This window comes from Gossypium arboreum, chromosome 10 (assembly GCF_025698485.1).
Source record: "Gossypium arboreum isolate Shixiya-1 chromosome 10, ASM2569848v2, whole genome shotgun sequence".
Lineage (NCBI taxonomy): Eukaryota > Viridiplantae > Streptophyta > Magnoliopsida > Malvales > Malvaceae > Gossypium > Gossypium arboreum.
This window is the reverse complement of record NC_069079.1, coordinates 113,389,673-113,404,818: the sequence shown is the minus strand read 5'-3', so window position 1 is coordinate 113,404,818 and position 15,146 is coordinate 113,389,673. Positions and strand designations below refer to the sequence as shown.

The following is a 15,146-nucleotide window of genomic DNA, read 5'->3' as shown; positions in this document are numbered from 1 at the left end:
TTGATCAATAGGATGATTACAATGCTTCATTAGAGTCTTTATTTATAGACATAAGAAGTATAAAAGAAGTAGAGATCTAATTCTAATAACTATTAGAATTTAAAATATATCAAAATTTTATCTTGATCATGATGGATATCCACTTAATAAGATATTCATAACAATAATATTATTTTATAATTATAATTATAATTATTAAATTTACTATAAATTATACAAAAATGAAATAAATTCATGACCGCGATGGCCGCGATGGCCGCAATAGCCTTTGTTAAGCCTGCGATCGCAATAAACATGACACGATTGAAAACGCAACCGCTAACTCTATGTAAATCCTTGGTTATACCTTTAATAGGAATTAATGATTGAGTAATCATAACATAACAAATTGATAATGTTAGTGATTTTATAATAATTTTTAAAGTTTAGTTACTAAAATGTAATTTAAAGATTACATAATTAATAAAACTTGTAATTTATCCAAATTTTAAATCATTTCCTTCTTTATTTAAAAAAAAAACCCTAGAACACTCTAATGTTTTTCCTCCCCATTATGATCATTCTGGGCCTTCGTTCGACCATATTTTTGCACCAAATTGAAGCACATCGACTGGGGAATTCAAAATTTTTTTTAGGAGTTCTAATTAAATTGTAATTTTTACGATAATAAAATATAAATTTATCATTTTAATAGTTTATATCTTTAAAATTTTAAAATTTTATCAAAGTATAATTTTACATTTACTAATTTAAAATTTTAAAAATTTTAAAAGGTCTAAATAAAAAAATTATTTTGAGGGTGGGACCCCTACCAACCCCTAGTTACGCCCTGCTCACCTACTCTTTTTTTCCTCAATTTGTTTTATAAAATCTTCTCCTTATTCCTTTATACATTTATTTAATTTGGCTAGATGCAAGTGAAAGTTGAGGTCTAGCTTGCTTTAAATAAAAAAGTAAAGACTAGATTAAATAAAGATATAAAGATTAAGGATTAAATTTGTTATTATATTTTATATACAAAATATTAAAATAAACATTTAAGACATAAATATAATGAAATGATTATTTTATTTATTTATTTAACATGCAAAATTAATTTATCTATTTTTTAAATTCAATATAAAGTAAAATGAATGCTACGATACTTTTACCATATATACAATATTAGTAACAACCTTTTGCATCTAGTGTATAACTATTTAAGCGTCAGATTATTTATTCATTTTGGTAAGTTTACTTTCGTTTGAATTGGGTTTAGACAAAGTAAACTGATTTCAGACTGCAAAATTAATGACTTTTGAATCAAGCCAAAATTATATAAATATTTTTTAAAATTTTAATATTAAATGATTAATGATAATTTTAGATTTTCAAATCGATCTAAAAAATCACCTACACAAAATGATAATCGTGACCTTATCCATCATAAAATCTAATTTAATAATTAGTGGCAAGATTTTTATATGCTATGCAAACCTGAGTCAAATCCCTAGCTAGTAAGGCTAAAAATAACTTAACCCTCCAATTTTTTTAAACTAAATCTTTATTTATTGATGGTCGCGTCCACCTTTGAGTTAATTGTTAATTGTGGTTTCTTTAATATTGTTTTGTTCATAATTTTATTTTGTTCTTATTTTCAATCTACATTATGTACATTATGGTGGTTTTATTTTATCCGCACTTTTATGATTGTCTACTTTTTTTTTTTTGGTTTTGTTTTTCTTGTATTTTTTTTGTTATTTTATTTTTAATTTTTAATCATGTTTTGGCTATATATATATATATATATATATGAGATTTGTCAATATAAAAGTATTACAAGATCAATTAAGAATCATTCTTGAAAAGTGTTATTAGGATAAATTATAGTGATTGTGATAAATTCAAGACAATGATGAGGAGAATAAGCTATCAAAGACTCGTCTTTTTATGCATTATTGATGCAGTGGGTCTCTTTGTCTTTTGACAATTTTTTGTAAATTTCAGTTTGATCAAGTTGATGCATCTCTAGTTTATTTTTGAATTATCTTAGTGTTGCAATTACCGTCAATTTATCTTCTTTTTTTTGTTTAGATTATTCTACAAATATAATATGTGAATATTAGTTTATACTGATTTGTTTATCAATTAATTAATTTCTCAAATATTTTTGTTTTATTATACAATTTTTGAATTTATTTTAGTTAATTTAACAGCATTAATTAATTAAATTATTAAAATATTATTAGTTGGTGTTGGAAAAAGCGATAAATTAAGAGGCCGAAACAGAGAGCATCGTTAACATGGTCTGAAAAAAAGAAAGAAAGAAAGAAAGAAAAGAAACAGCTGTAGGTAGCTAAAGTACAATTGTAGGGTTTAAAATAACAAGGAAGAAGAAGGGCAGCTTATGGGAATGTCCGGAAACAGATGTACTAAATTTGGATTCTTTGTTTCTGGAATGAATCCCCCCCTACGGCTCTGGTTTTTGGAAATGCTTTGCGATTTTAACAATTATATACAACATGCATTACCATTCATATCCCCATACTTTGCAATCTCCATGCTATTTGATTTATTAAATATTGAATTTAAATTATAAAAATTGTTTCATCTATTATTGTAAATTAATAATTGAATATGAATAAATTATTTGACAAATGTAAATGTTAGATTTTAAAAAAATCTATTTCATATTTTATCATTAATTTTAATTTGAGTATAAAAAATATGGTAAAAGCCAAAAGTGTTAAAAAATGTAATTTTTTTATTAAGATAGTGTTGCACTCTTAAAAAGAGGATGTAGATTCGAACATTAGAGACGACTTGGAGTAATGATGATAGTTTAGATTGCGTAATCAGATATCTGTAGATATTCAATTTAAATTTTACGGATTCAGATAATATTCGGATTTAGATGTTAAAATTACTATTCACTGCGAATAAGCCTTTAGATATTCAAATCTGCATTCCTACTATTACACAAAAACTAATAAAGAATGTATAAAAATATAATAAAAGTAATTTCTAAAATTAAATATAATGTTTTTATGAGAAAAAGAAAAGGAAAAAGATGGTATGAAACACAAAACTACACGCCCACAACATAAAATTTAATTGCTATAATTAAGAACCCTACTATCCAATGCCTTTATAAACCATCATTGGATTGTAATTCATATTCTCTTATCTATTTTCTAAATTCCTTTATTAACTACTTCTTAGTCAATTAACCTTCTTTTGAAGCATTGAGCACCTTAGAGGATCTGCTGCATTTGTTGCAAACCTTCCTCAATTATAGCATCTCCAAAATGACGGTAGAGAATAGGTTCCAAAATAGCTCTCATGGCATTTGCAATGTTTTTCCCCATTTTTATATAAAAGTTGAAACCCAAGTCTTTGTTATGGAGCTGCTCTGTGGAAAACTTGGAGCTCGTTAATTTCAAAAGATACTTCCCTCTTAACAAGCTCAGCCACTTCTTCTTTGCAAGGTGAAGATTGAATGAATCCACATCCGCTTCTTTTATAACTCCATACAATTTTTAACAAAGTTAATTTATTGCTTTTGGATTTAAATAAATTATAAAGAAACAAAATACAAAAATACAAAAATACATGTATATAACCTGTGCAACCAAGTCAAGAAGGGATTTAGCAAGAAGCTCCAAACGATAACCTTCATCATAGGGATTTGGATTTTTCCTAGCTATTAATGTTAGCACCATTCGGCCTTGGGGTACTATTTCTTTTGAGCGCATGCTTAGAAAATTTGTGAAAGTGTTTCTGAAATTGGTCCACATAAGCTTGTAAAACATTGGGAGGACTTGATCTTGCCATATATATGTTCCCCTTATTGTTCTCCAACCCACAGGGGACCTCCTCACAAAATCAAAAGTGAATGAGATTAAAAAGTTGTTAATCATTGAAAGAATATATATATATATATATATATATATATATATATGTAAGTGGACCATTCTGACCTTTGAGAACCAATGAAGTGCACAGGAAGAATGTACAAAGTGCAGGCTTTTGGAATGAAACATTCTATGGTAGAAAGAACCTGCAACTCCTCGTATAAAACACCTTTTCTGCATTATATCTTGTTTCTCTTTCTTCAGCCTTTCAAAGAAACCAGGAACTGACTTAAAGACAGCGTTAAAGTCATTTTCTGGGAGATCATTTAGAAGCACTTTAAACTTGGGTAACTTCAAATGTTCTTGTTGACGTATCCCATGGACGATGTCAATAATGTGTGATATGGTCATGAAGGTGTTAGGACCTGAAGAGCGACCCAAGTCTGCCACTTTCATATATGTTGGAACAGTATTGCTGAACTTAAGTGTGATGGATTCTTCAATTATTGGCCTTAACTTCAGCATTACTTGTTTCTGAAAAGAAGAATTTAGCAACTGAACATGATAGTTTTGTTTTTTTGGAAAAAGAAAAACACATATAACGGAGAATTAATTAATATTAATGAGAAAAAGAAAAAGAAAAGTGAAAGACGTAAAGAGATTTGAAAATCTGAATTATCGGCATAGCTACTTTCATGATCTGCTGCGTTCATGCAAACAACCATTGCTTCTGCCATTCTGCTTAATTACTTTGTTTACAAACTTTATGTAATGTAGGGTTTTCACAGGCTCTTTCCTTAGCACTCTGCGGATGCATCTGCCAAGTATGTTGAACTGTTACGTTTTTAATCATTGTTTCGTCTTCCATTTTTAATTAAGTTCACCATATGGTTTGGTGAGATAAAATTCATGATTTCTTCTAAAATACTTGTCCAGTAACTGTCCCCTCAAATGTCACTATCTGCTGACTAGCAAAATATTCTAGTTTTTTGGATCGTGTCGTGCCCATAAACTGATATTATCCTCTTTGAATATACTAAAGTTGCAAAAAGAACTTCTATATGTGGAGATTCTGAGTCTGAACATGAGTAAGTGGAGTGCACTTTAGCAAAAAATGAAAGCTGGTCTATGGCCTTCATTGCAGGTTTTCGAGGAAAAAATACCAGAAGTTAGGCGGTTGATGATTTACTCAAAGACATAAAGAAAATTGGTAGTTGCAGGCTTTTGGCCTTTTGGGGCTGCCCCTCACCTCACCATTTTACTGCTGCTTCACGCCTTCTCTTGCTGCCATCGGTCAGCTACCATTTCAAGCTGCAGCCACCACATTCACAATCAAATCAAAAGCAGTGAAGCAGAAAGTTAAAAGATGAAAAGATGAAACTGACAAAAAAGAAGAAAAAAGAAGTCTGAAAGTTAGGCGACAAAAAAGAAATGGGTAATATGAAAGAGAAAATCTAGGTTTTCTTATTTTATTTTTTGGTTATGAGCCTGGCTTAGTTGTGATTTATATAAACTAATAATTTGACCCCAATTTTATTTTAAATTAGTTTTTTCTTTAAATTATTATTTTTTAAAAATATTGCTTTATTAATATTATTAAACAGTGAACTGACTAGCCATCGAATTACTCCAACCAATTAATCTAAAATTCGATTATATGATTGATTCCATCGTCCATCCAATTCTAAAATCTTTAATTCCAACTTAAATTTAACTAATTATAAAACATTCCCAACTATAGTCCAAACATTCAAACTTAACTACTTAAACCAGGCTTTAGTTTCTGTTATTTATTTATTTATTTGGGTTGTCCTTTTTATTCAATTTTTTGGATTTGGGCTGGTTGGTTTAGAAATAGTTTTTTTTCCCTAAATTAGAGAATGAAATTTAAGGCAAAAACATAAAAATTATTTCTGTGGATTTTTTTTCAATTTAATCTATTCTTGATTCATGACTTAACCACAACCATTATTGAAAACAGTTTACAGTTTAGTTGATTTAATCCCTTTTATCGAACTGATATATCAATCAATTCTCGATCTAATTTATTTAAACAATCATGATTAGACATATAAAAAGGCAACAAAGTGATATATCAATCGATTCTCTATCTAATCCATTTAAACAACCATGGATAGCATATAAAAAGGCAACAAACTCTATCCACAAATAGAGATAGAATCTTAGATGACAAAACAACTTTCCCTTGAAACTACCAATTAATCTCCCCAGGAAAGAGCATTGTATCAATCGTATTAATTTTAATTAATAAAATGTGACATAAAAAATATCGAGATTGAGTGAATAGTTAAATTGAGGTATGAACTTAATTGTAAAAGGTGAAAAGTAGTAAGTTCAAATGTGTGGAAAGGAATGACTTAATAAAGGAAATGAAGGGAGATTCAAATGGATAATTAGCCAAGGCCTTAGGTGCAACTAGGCCTAAACTAAAGTGGAGGAGATTAATAATCTCCATTTATTTCCACTAATGGAGTTATAAAGGAATCCTTACCCGCTTTCTCTCCATTCGGCTAACCAAAAGAAAAAAAAAAGGGGGGGGGGGGGAGGGAAGAAAAATCAAAGCAGGGTTTGTTGAGGAAGAAGCTTAAAACCGAAAGCCCTTATGACTTCTTGAAGATTTTTATGCTTTGATTTAAAATTTGTAGTGTATGGTTATTTTAATTGTTTACAATTACCCATGTTTAGGTATGTGTAAATGAAGAAGAAGATAGATTTTTTCCTAAGATGTTATTTTGAGTAGTTTATATAAACTTATACGAATATTAGGACAATATTAAAAATTAAAGAATACAACAAGAAAACAAATTGAATTGTCATGGAATTACGTTATGATATAGTGATTTGAAATAAAGTTACGGATGAAGAACAAATAAAGCTTAAAAGAGAAAAAAATTGATAGATAGAACAATAAAAATCAAGGAACTAACATTTAAGTTCAACAATATCTAACCACAAAGAAATATGAAAATAACTCAAACAATGCAAAATGTCAAATGTGATATGTAGCACCCCCAAACCCGGCCTAGACGTTAAGGCCGAATCCGACGTGCCACATTGAAGTCAAAAACCCGTGTTCCCTTTTTAGTGTTTTAAAAGCCGACTTTTGTTAAACTAACCAAGTGAATGGAAGCTGGGCCCCAGGTAGGTATCCATAACAGAGGAGGTGAGCCATGAAGGCTGCTTAAGTACCAAGCTCTCCGATTGGATCCAATCCTAGACATGCCCACATCTACTGCCACACTTGGTTATAACAAGTTGAAATTTCTTTGAGTGATTATCTTTGGTAAATCGAATATTCATGACGTCGTGTTATTTTAAAAAAAATAAGTATTGTTTTGAAATCGCGCCCTAAGTCTAGCCCATTTGAATTATTACCCATCAATTTAAAGTTGTTTAAAATAATATAATCCCAGAAAATCAGAGAAGAAAATAAAGTTAAAATGGCCTTATTACAACCCAAAAATTAAACAGTAATTAAAAATAACTTAAGAAAACTAGTCTCTTTTTCAAACCCAAAAGTATTCACCATGGCCACTCTGAATCCCCTTCGGCTCCAAGTCACCCACATCAAGGCTCACCTGCAAGGTTAAAGAAGGGGTGAGTTTGAGGAAACTCAGTGTGTAAGGAAAACCCATTCAAAGCCCAAGTCAGCTCAAGCCCATTGGGCTTAAACCCATTCAGGTAACAGTGATACTGGGCCAGAGCCCTTTTCAGATTACAATAAACTGGGCCTTAGCCCCTTATTCAGATAACAGTATGGCCCATACGCCCATTTCAAAATACATGCAATATCAATAACATATACAAGCCCATTTGGGGAGACTACTCAACCTACCAACCACTACACTCCACCCGTACCAGCCATACACTCCATGTGGGGAATAGCTCAACCTACCCAAATAACACTCCACATTGCTGACCTTGGTGCTCGATTATCATAAATTGAGGCAAAGCCTCCAGTACGTGGACAAGCCACTTTCAGTACTTCCTCCGTCAATATCCCAGTCCCATGCATCAGATAATAACAACATGGCATGCAGCAAATAACAACAGTCAAACATGCATTTACGTCAATTTAACCCTAGGGGTATTTCGATAATTTATCTCCTAGGGGTAAAGCGTAAATTTTCACTTTTGAAGGTATTTCATAATTTATCTATTTTAGGGTTTTTCATGCATATTCCTACCTTTCACGTACTAACGTAATCACTACTGAGGGTTCTTACGAATTGGGCCGTTGGCCCATCATTCCAATTTTGGCCCATTAAGCCCAAAAATATCTAGAACACGTAAATTATGCACTTTGCAGTCCAAACATTGTAGCTTACCAAAAACATTAATCGATTTACCTCACGAACATTCGCACACTCGCAAATCTACAAAATACCGGTTTTGACATTTCGCTTTTCGCTTTTGCCGATCTAGACGAAGAAAGAGGGTGTTAGTTACACACACTTTGCGACGATATCTTGTGAGATCCACACACGAACGCCTACAATTGGATTACTAACACGTTAATCTAACTATTCAAATACGAACTACGATTAACCCCTTACAATATTCGACCAACCACACCTACAGATCTTAGTAAGCTTATAAGAAATCAATAAGCAACTCATTAACAAATTTTTGTCAATGTTTATCACATAATCATAATTTCACTGCAAGCTGTCTTCCTGAGAAATAGTCACTAAATCATTTATAACTGGAGCTATGAAACTCCAAATCAAGTGCCGTTAATTTTCCCTGAAAATAGACTCACATATCTTCTATACATAAAATTTTCAGAATTTTTGATTTAGCCAATCAATACCAGATTTTTCTCAAAGTTTCCCATGTTTCACTGTTTGACTAATTTGACCACTCTTCATTACGACTCAAATTTCTCATTGTACAGAATTCAAAATATGTTCTCGTTTATTTCATTTGAAACTAGACTCATTAAGCTTTAATTACATAATTTATTCAGCTTCTAATTCATCTCCCACAATTTATGGTAATTTTCCAAAGTCACATTACTGCTGCTGTCCCAAGCAGATTTATTACCAAATCACTCTTTCACACACCTATCTTGCATGCATGTTATTTAAACATGTATATCACCAATCAATCATCACATATCTATGATTTTTACTTAAGCATAATCTCCATTTCAGCATTTTAAAGCACAATATGTTAGCCGATTTTTCCCTTTAGCATCTAAGGCACATGCATGATCATTTATTTGGCTCAACTTCACCTATCTTCCATTTTTCATCAAAAGAACATGAAACAACAACCATTTCCTTCATTTTAATTCATGACCAAATGCTCACAACACACCCAAAAACCAAAATATGCTTCAAGAGTTAAGGTAGAATTAAGAAGAACTCATGAACATCAAGATAGAAGCAAACTACCATGAACTTATCTTCAATTTTCTTCCCCAAGTGATCGAACATTCAAGAGCTTTCTCCTCTCCTTTCTCTTCTCTAACTTTCGGCTATGATGAACAAAGATGGACAAAACTTTGTTCTTTTCACCCCTTTTTCTTTTAATAAAATTTCATATTTCATCCATTTAATTCTTTAATACAAAAGATATGAAATGCCCATCATGGAACATTTACCTAACCCATTATCATGGAATATTTACCTAACCCATTATCAATTTTTATCAATTTGTACAATAAATTATGGATATCAAGTGCACATATTGTCTTCAACAACATGATGGCCAGCCACTACATGTAAAATGGGAGGTTTGTCATGCAAATCCTCCTATTTTGCACTCTTATTTGTTTGGCCACTACAAATTAGCATATAGCATTTTCAAACATTTTCACATAGGTCCTATTTTATAATTTCACCCCCTTTTTCTTATGAAACAAAAATTAACTAAAATTGTCGGGTTCTATCTTAAGCTTGGGCCTTCTAGAGGCCCACTAACATAATTAAACCTATGCCAACATTCACAGAATTCTCGAAAATTGAGGCGTTACAACTCTACCCTCCTTAAAGAAATCAGTCCTCGAAATTTACTTGATCCAACTAGTTGAGGGTATTGTTGACGCATAGTCTCTTCTGATTCTCAAGTAGCTTCTTCCCTTCCATGATTACGCCACAGTATTTTTACCAATGGAACCAACTTCCTTCTTAGAACTTTAACCTCTCGATCTAAAATTTGTATAGGTTCTTCCTCAAAGGTCAAATCAGTCCTTACTTTAATCTCCTCCACTGGCACAACATGTGAGGGATCCGATCGATATCGTCTTAACATAGACACATGAAAGACGTCATGGATTCTCTAACTCGGTGGTAATCAGAATCGATACGCCATCGGCCCTACCCGCTTAAGAACTCGATAAGGCCCTATAAACCGCGGACTCAATTTGCCTTTCTTGCCGAATCTCAAGATCTTCTTCCAAGGTGGAACCTTTAAGAAAACTATATCCCCAACTGCGAACTCTATCTCTTTGCGCTTAGGTCTGCATACGACTTCTGTCTATCAGATGCCTCCTTTAATCGATCTCTTATCAACTTAACCTTACTTTCAGTATCTTCCACCAACTCCGGTCCAAGCACTTGTCGTTCACCCAATTCTTTCCAACACGTAGGCATAAGACATCTCTGCCCATAAAGTGCCTCATATGGAGCCATCTGAATACTTGCTTGGTAGCTGTTATTGTATGCAAACTCCGTTAATGGCAAGTAGTCCTCCCAACTCCCACGAAAATCGATGAAACAACCCCTTAACATATCCTCCAAAATCTAAATAACCCTCTCCGACTGTCCATCTGTCTGTGGGTGAAAGGCAGTACTGAAATCCAAACGTGTACCCAATGCCTCCTGCAACTTCTTCCAGAACCGAGATGTAAACCTAGAGTCTCGGTCAGAAATAATTGAAACTGGGACTCCATGAAGTAGCACAATCTCCGCCACATACAACTTGGCTGACTTTTGAAGTGAAAAGTCAGTACGAACAGGTATGAAATGGGCCGATTTGGTCAACCTATCCATAATCACCCACACCAAGTCTTTCTTCGATGGTGTCAAGCGCAGCCCACTCACAAAGTCCATGGTTACCCTCTCCCACTTCCAAAGTGGTATCTTCACTGGCTGCAATAGTCCAGAAGGTAATTAATACTCAGCTTTCACTTGCTGGCATGTCAGACATTTCCCCACAAACTCCGTTACTTCTCGTTGAAGTCCAGGCCACCAGTACAATTCTCGCAAGTCATGATACAACTTGTTCCCTCCAAGATGCATGGCACAAAGTCCTCCATGAACTTCCTTCAGTATTGTCTGCCTCAAATCAGAGTCCTTCGGAACACAAATTCTTCCTCGGAAACACAGAACTCCTTCGCCATTTAACCCAAACTCAGAAGTTTCCTCTTCCTTAACTTGTTGGAAACGAGTGACTAAAGACTTATCGTTCAACTGCTTTTCCTTAATCTGATCCACCCAGGTTGGCCTCACTTGCAACTCAGCCAACAGACTTCCATCATCATACAGACTCAGACGAGCAAACATTGCTCTCAGATCAGATATAACCCTTCGACTTAACGCATTAGCTACCACGTTAGCCTTACTTGGGTGGTACTCAATCTAGCAGTCGTAATCCTTAAGCAACTCTACCCATCTTCGTTGCCTAAGGTTTAACTCCTTCTGAGTTAACAGATACTTTAGGCTCTTATGGTCCGTGTATATGATACACTTTTCTCCATCTAAGTAATGTCTCCAGATTTTCAACGCGAAGATCATCGCTGCTAGCTCTAAGTCGTGCGTAGGGTAGTTCACTTCATGAGACTTAAGGCGCCATGAAGCATAGCGACCACCTTACCCTCTTGCATCAAGACACATCCTAACCCCACATGTGACGATCATTGTACACAGTGAAGTCCTTCCTGACTCGGTTGAATCAACATTGGTGCTTTAGTCAATACCTTTTCAAATGGTCAAAAGCTTTTTTGTCGACTCTCGGTCCCGCACAAATACTACCCTTTCCTTAATTTAAGTCAATGGTGCAAAGAATCGAGAAAATCCTTCTACAAACCTTCGGTAATAGCCTGCCAAACCCAGAAAACTCTGAATTTCCGATACTGATTTTGGTGGCTTCCATCCCAGAACTGTCTCAACTTTTCGAGGATCCACTCTAATTTCTTCAGCAGAAACCACATGACCTAGAAAAACCATTTCTCGCAACCAAAATTCACATTTACTAAACTTTGTATACAGTTCCTTCTCTCTCAGCACTTGCAGCACAATACGTAGATGCTCCTCATGTTTCTCCTCGGTTTCCGAGTATACCAGAATATCATCAATGAAAACTACCACAAATCGGTCCAAGTAAGGTTGGAATACTCGATTCATCAGATCCATGAAAGCGGCAGGTGCGTTTGTCAACCCAAATGGCATAACCAGGAACTCGTAATGACCATATCGAGTCTTGAATGCTGTCTTATGAATATCCACTTCCTTTACCCTTAACTGATGGTATCTAGATCGAAGGTCAATCTTGAAAAATACAGAAGCTCCTCTAAGCTGGTCGAACAGATTGTCAATCCTTGGTAGTGGATACTTATTTTTAATCGTCAATTTGTTCAACTGGCGATAATCGATGCACATCCGCATCGTACCATCCTTCTTTTTCACGAATAGCACTGGTGCTCCCCATGGAGACACGCTTGGCCTAATGAAGCCCCTATCCAATAACTCTTGAATTTGAGCCTTTAACTCCACTAACTCCTTCGGTGCCATCCTATACGGTACGATGGACACGGGCGCCGTTCCAGGCAACAAGTCTATTTCAAACTCAACTTCTCGGTTCGGAGGCAATCTTGGAAGCTCCTCCGGAAAAACATCTTGGAACTCCTTTACGGTCTTAACCTTGTCCACTGTCAGTCCCTCCTCTTCTGACTGACTTACAAATGCCAAATATACCTCACAACCTTTCCGAATCCACTTTTCGGCAATTAACCTCCTCATTCTTTGTGGTCCTTAATACCATTCATTTAGCAGCACAATCCAGAGTCGCTTTATGCTTAACAAGCGAGTCCATTCCCAAAATGAGATCAAACTCTCCGAACGGTAACTCCATCAGATCTTCAGGGAAAATCTTACCTTGAGTTTCTAAGGGTACATCCCTGTACAGTTTGTCTACCCTAACCGAGTGACCCAAAGGACTTAGTACTGATACCCCACTCACAATCTCCTCAGAGTGCACACCCAACGACCCAGATATGGCACATGCAACATAGGAATGAGTAGATCCAACATATACCAAGGCAGTATACGGCATGCTAGAAATAAAAAATGTACTAGTTATGACGCCAGGTGCGTCACCCTCCTCGCGGCGACGAGCAACATATACCAAAGCTGGCTGACGAGCCTCAGTGTTAATAGTACCCTTGCCAGGTGCCCCACGTCCATGGCCATTGCCACCGTGACCTGGGCCATGACCTCTCGACGGCGATAGTCTACCTCGCGCTGTTTGCACGGGTTGCACAGCCCTTTGTTCAACCACTTGAGCCTGAGCTGACCTCTTAGGACAATCCCTGATCTTATGTTCCTTTGATCTACAATGAAGACAAGCCCCAGAACGTTTCCAACATTCCCCCAGATGCATTCTAACACAATCTCCACAAGCTTGTGGTCTAACAGTGTTCACCGGAACCGCTCGAACTAGTTCCTCCATCCTAGCTCTCTTAACATTCCGGTTTGCAGCACCAGTTGGTCCAGCATCTCTCCTGAACCGGTTTCGATCCCTGTCGTGGTTCCTTCATTCAGCTTGCTTCACCTTTTCGGCTATCTTAGTCTTTTCTACCAGTACAGCAAAATCGTGCTCTCTCTGCAGAGCTATGAGCACCCTTAGCTCATCCCTGAGGCCATCCTCAAAGCGAACACTGCACTCGTATTCGATAGAGACAATACCATTAGCATACCGGCTCAATCGCAGAAACTCTGCCTTATATTCAGCAACAGTCTTACCACCACAGGTCAGTTCGAAATTCCTTCCTTCACATCCACATAGCTAGCTCCGACATACTTCGCCTTGAAGGACTGCTTAAACAACTCCCAAGTTACCCTCTCAGCTGGGGTACCCTTTCTCACAGTGATCCACCACTGATACGCCTCGTCCCGTAGTAAGGATACTGCTCCTTTTAACTTTTGCTCCACTGAGCAGTCCAAGTCATCCATAATCTGCTCCGTGGCTTCCAGCCAGTACTCAGCCACATTTGGGGCTACTCCAGATACACCCTTAAAAACTTCCGCTCCGTTGGCCTAGAGTCACTCAGAAATGGACCCTCTATTCATGGGCCCGATATTATCTCTAGCCACCCTTTCCAAAACTCTTAACATGGCCTGGGACAGAGCGTCATCCCCTGCGGCCCGATCATATGGCCCATTCTCATTCACCGGTGGTGGTCGTGCTACTCCAACGGGTATGTGTTCAGAAGACGAAGATCCAACTTGAGTACTACCTCGGCCTCGACCATGGCCTCTTCCCCGAGTAGTTCTCATACTCATATCGATTTATCTGATTACGAATTTTATGCATTTAGTTTACTGTTTCCACTGTTTATTACAGAATATCTTATGAACAGATAAGGTTTCAGAGTTGTTCTCGTGTAACCACAGTTTAGCTACTGCCTCCGGTTTCCTAGGGCTTAGTTTACCCTACGGTCCTCGGTTTAGTAGCCTTTACGCTATATTATCTATAGTACTATCTCTAAGGTTTAGTACTAACTACTGATGCGATTCAAGATATAAAATGTAATAGTACTTACGACCTTGTTGCCGAGGATTCAGTGCCACCTCATCGGTTTCAGATAAACTCAAAAGATTTAGACTTTTGAAATCCATTTTCCAAACATTTGTGTTAAAAAAAACAAGTTCGGAGATTATCTCCTTTAAACAGAAAATTTATTTTCAAAAGTCAGGTTTTTCCAAAAATACCCTTTTTTTTGGCATAAAGTTTTGAAAACCCTTTTTGGACCCGATCCACAGCCGAGTTGTTGCAACCTAGGCTCTGATTCCACTAAATGTAGCACCTCCAAACCCGGCCCAGACGTTAAGGCCGAATCCGACGTGCCACATTGAAGTCAAAAACCCGTGTTCCCTTTTTGGTGTTTTAAAACCCGACTTTTGTTAAACTAACCAAGTGAATGGAAGCTGGGCACCAGGTAGGTATCCATAACAGAGGAGGTGAGCCATGAAGGCTGCTTAAGTACCAAGCTCTCCAATTGGATCCAATCCTAGACATGCTCACATCCACTGCCACACTTGGTTATAACAAGTTGAAATTTCTTTG

General features: G+C 35.8%; 1 pseudogene; it reads right to left on the bottom strand.

The window, feature by feature from the left end:
- Positions 1-3,233: 3,233 nt before the first annotated feature.
- On the bottom strand, positions 3,234-4,570 carry LOC108488253 (probable methyltransferase TCM_000331; annotated as a pseudogene).
- Positions 4,571-15,146: the final 10,576 nt, after the last annotated feature.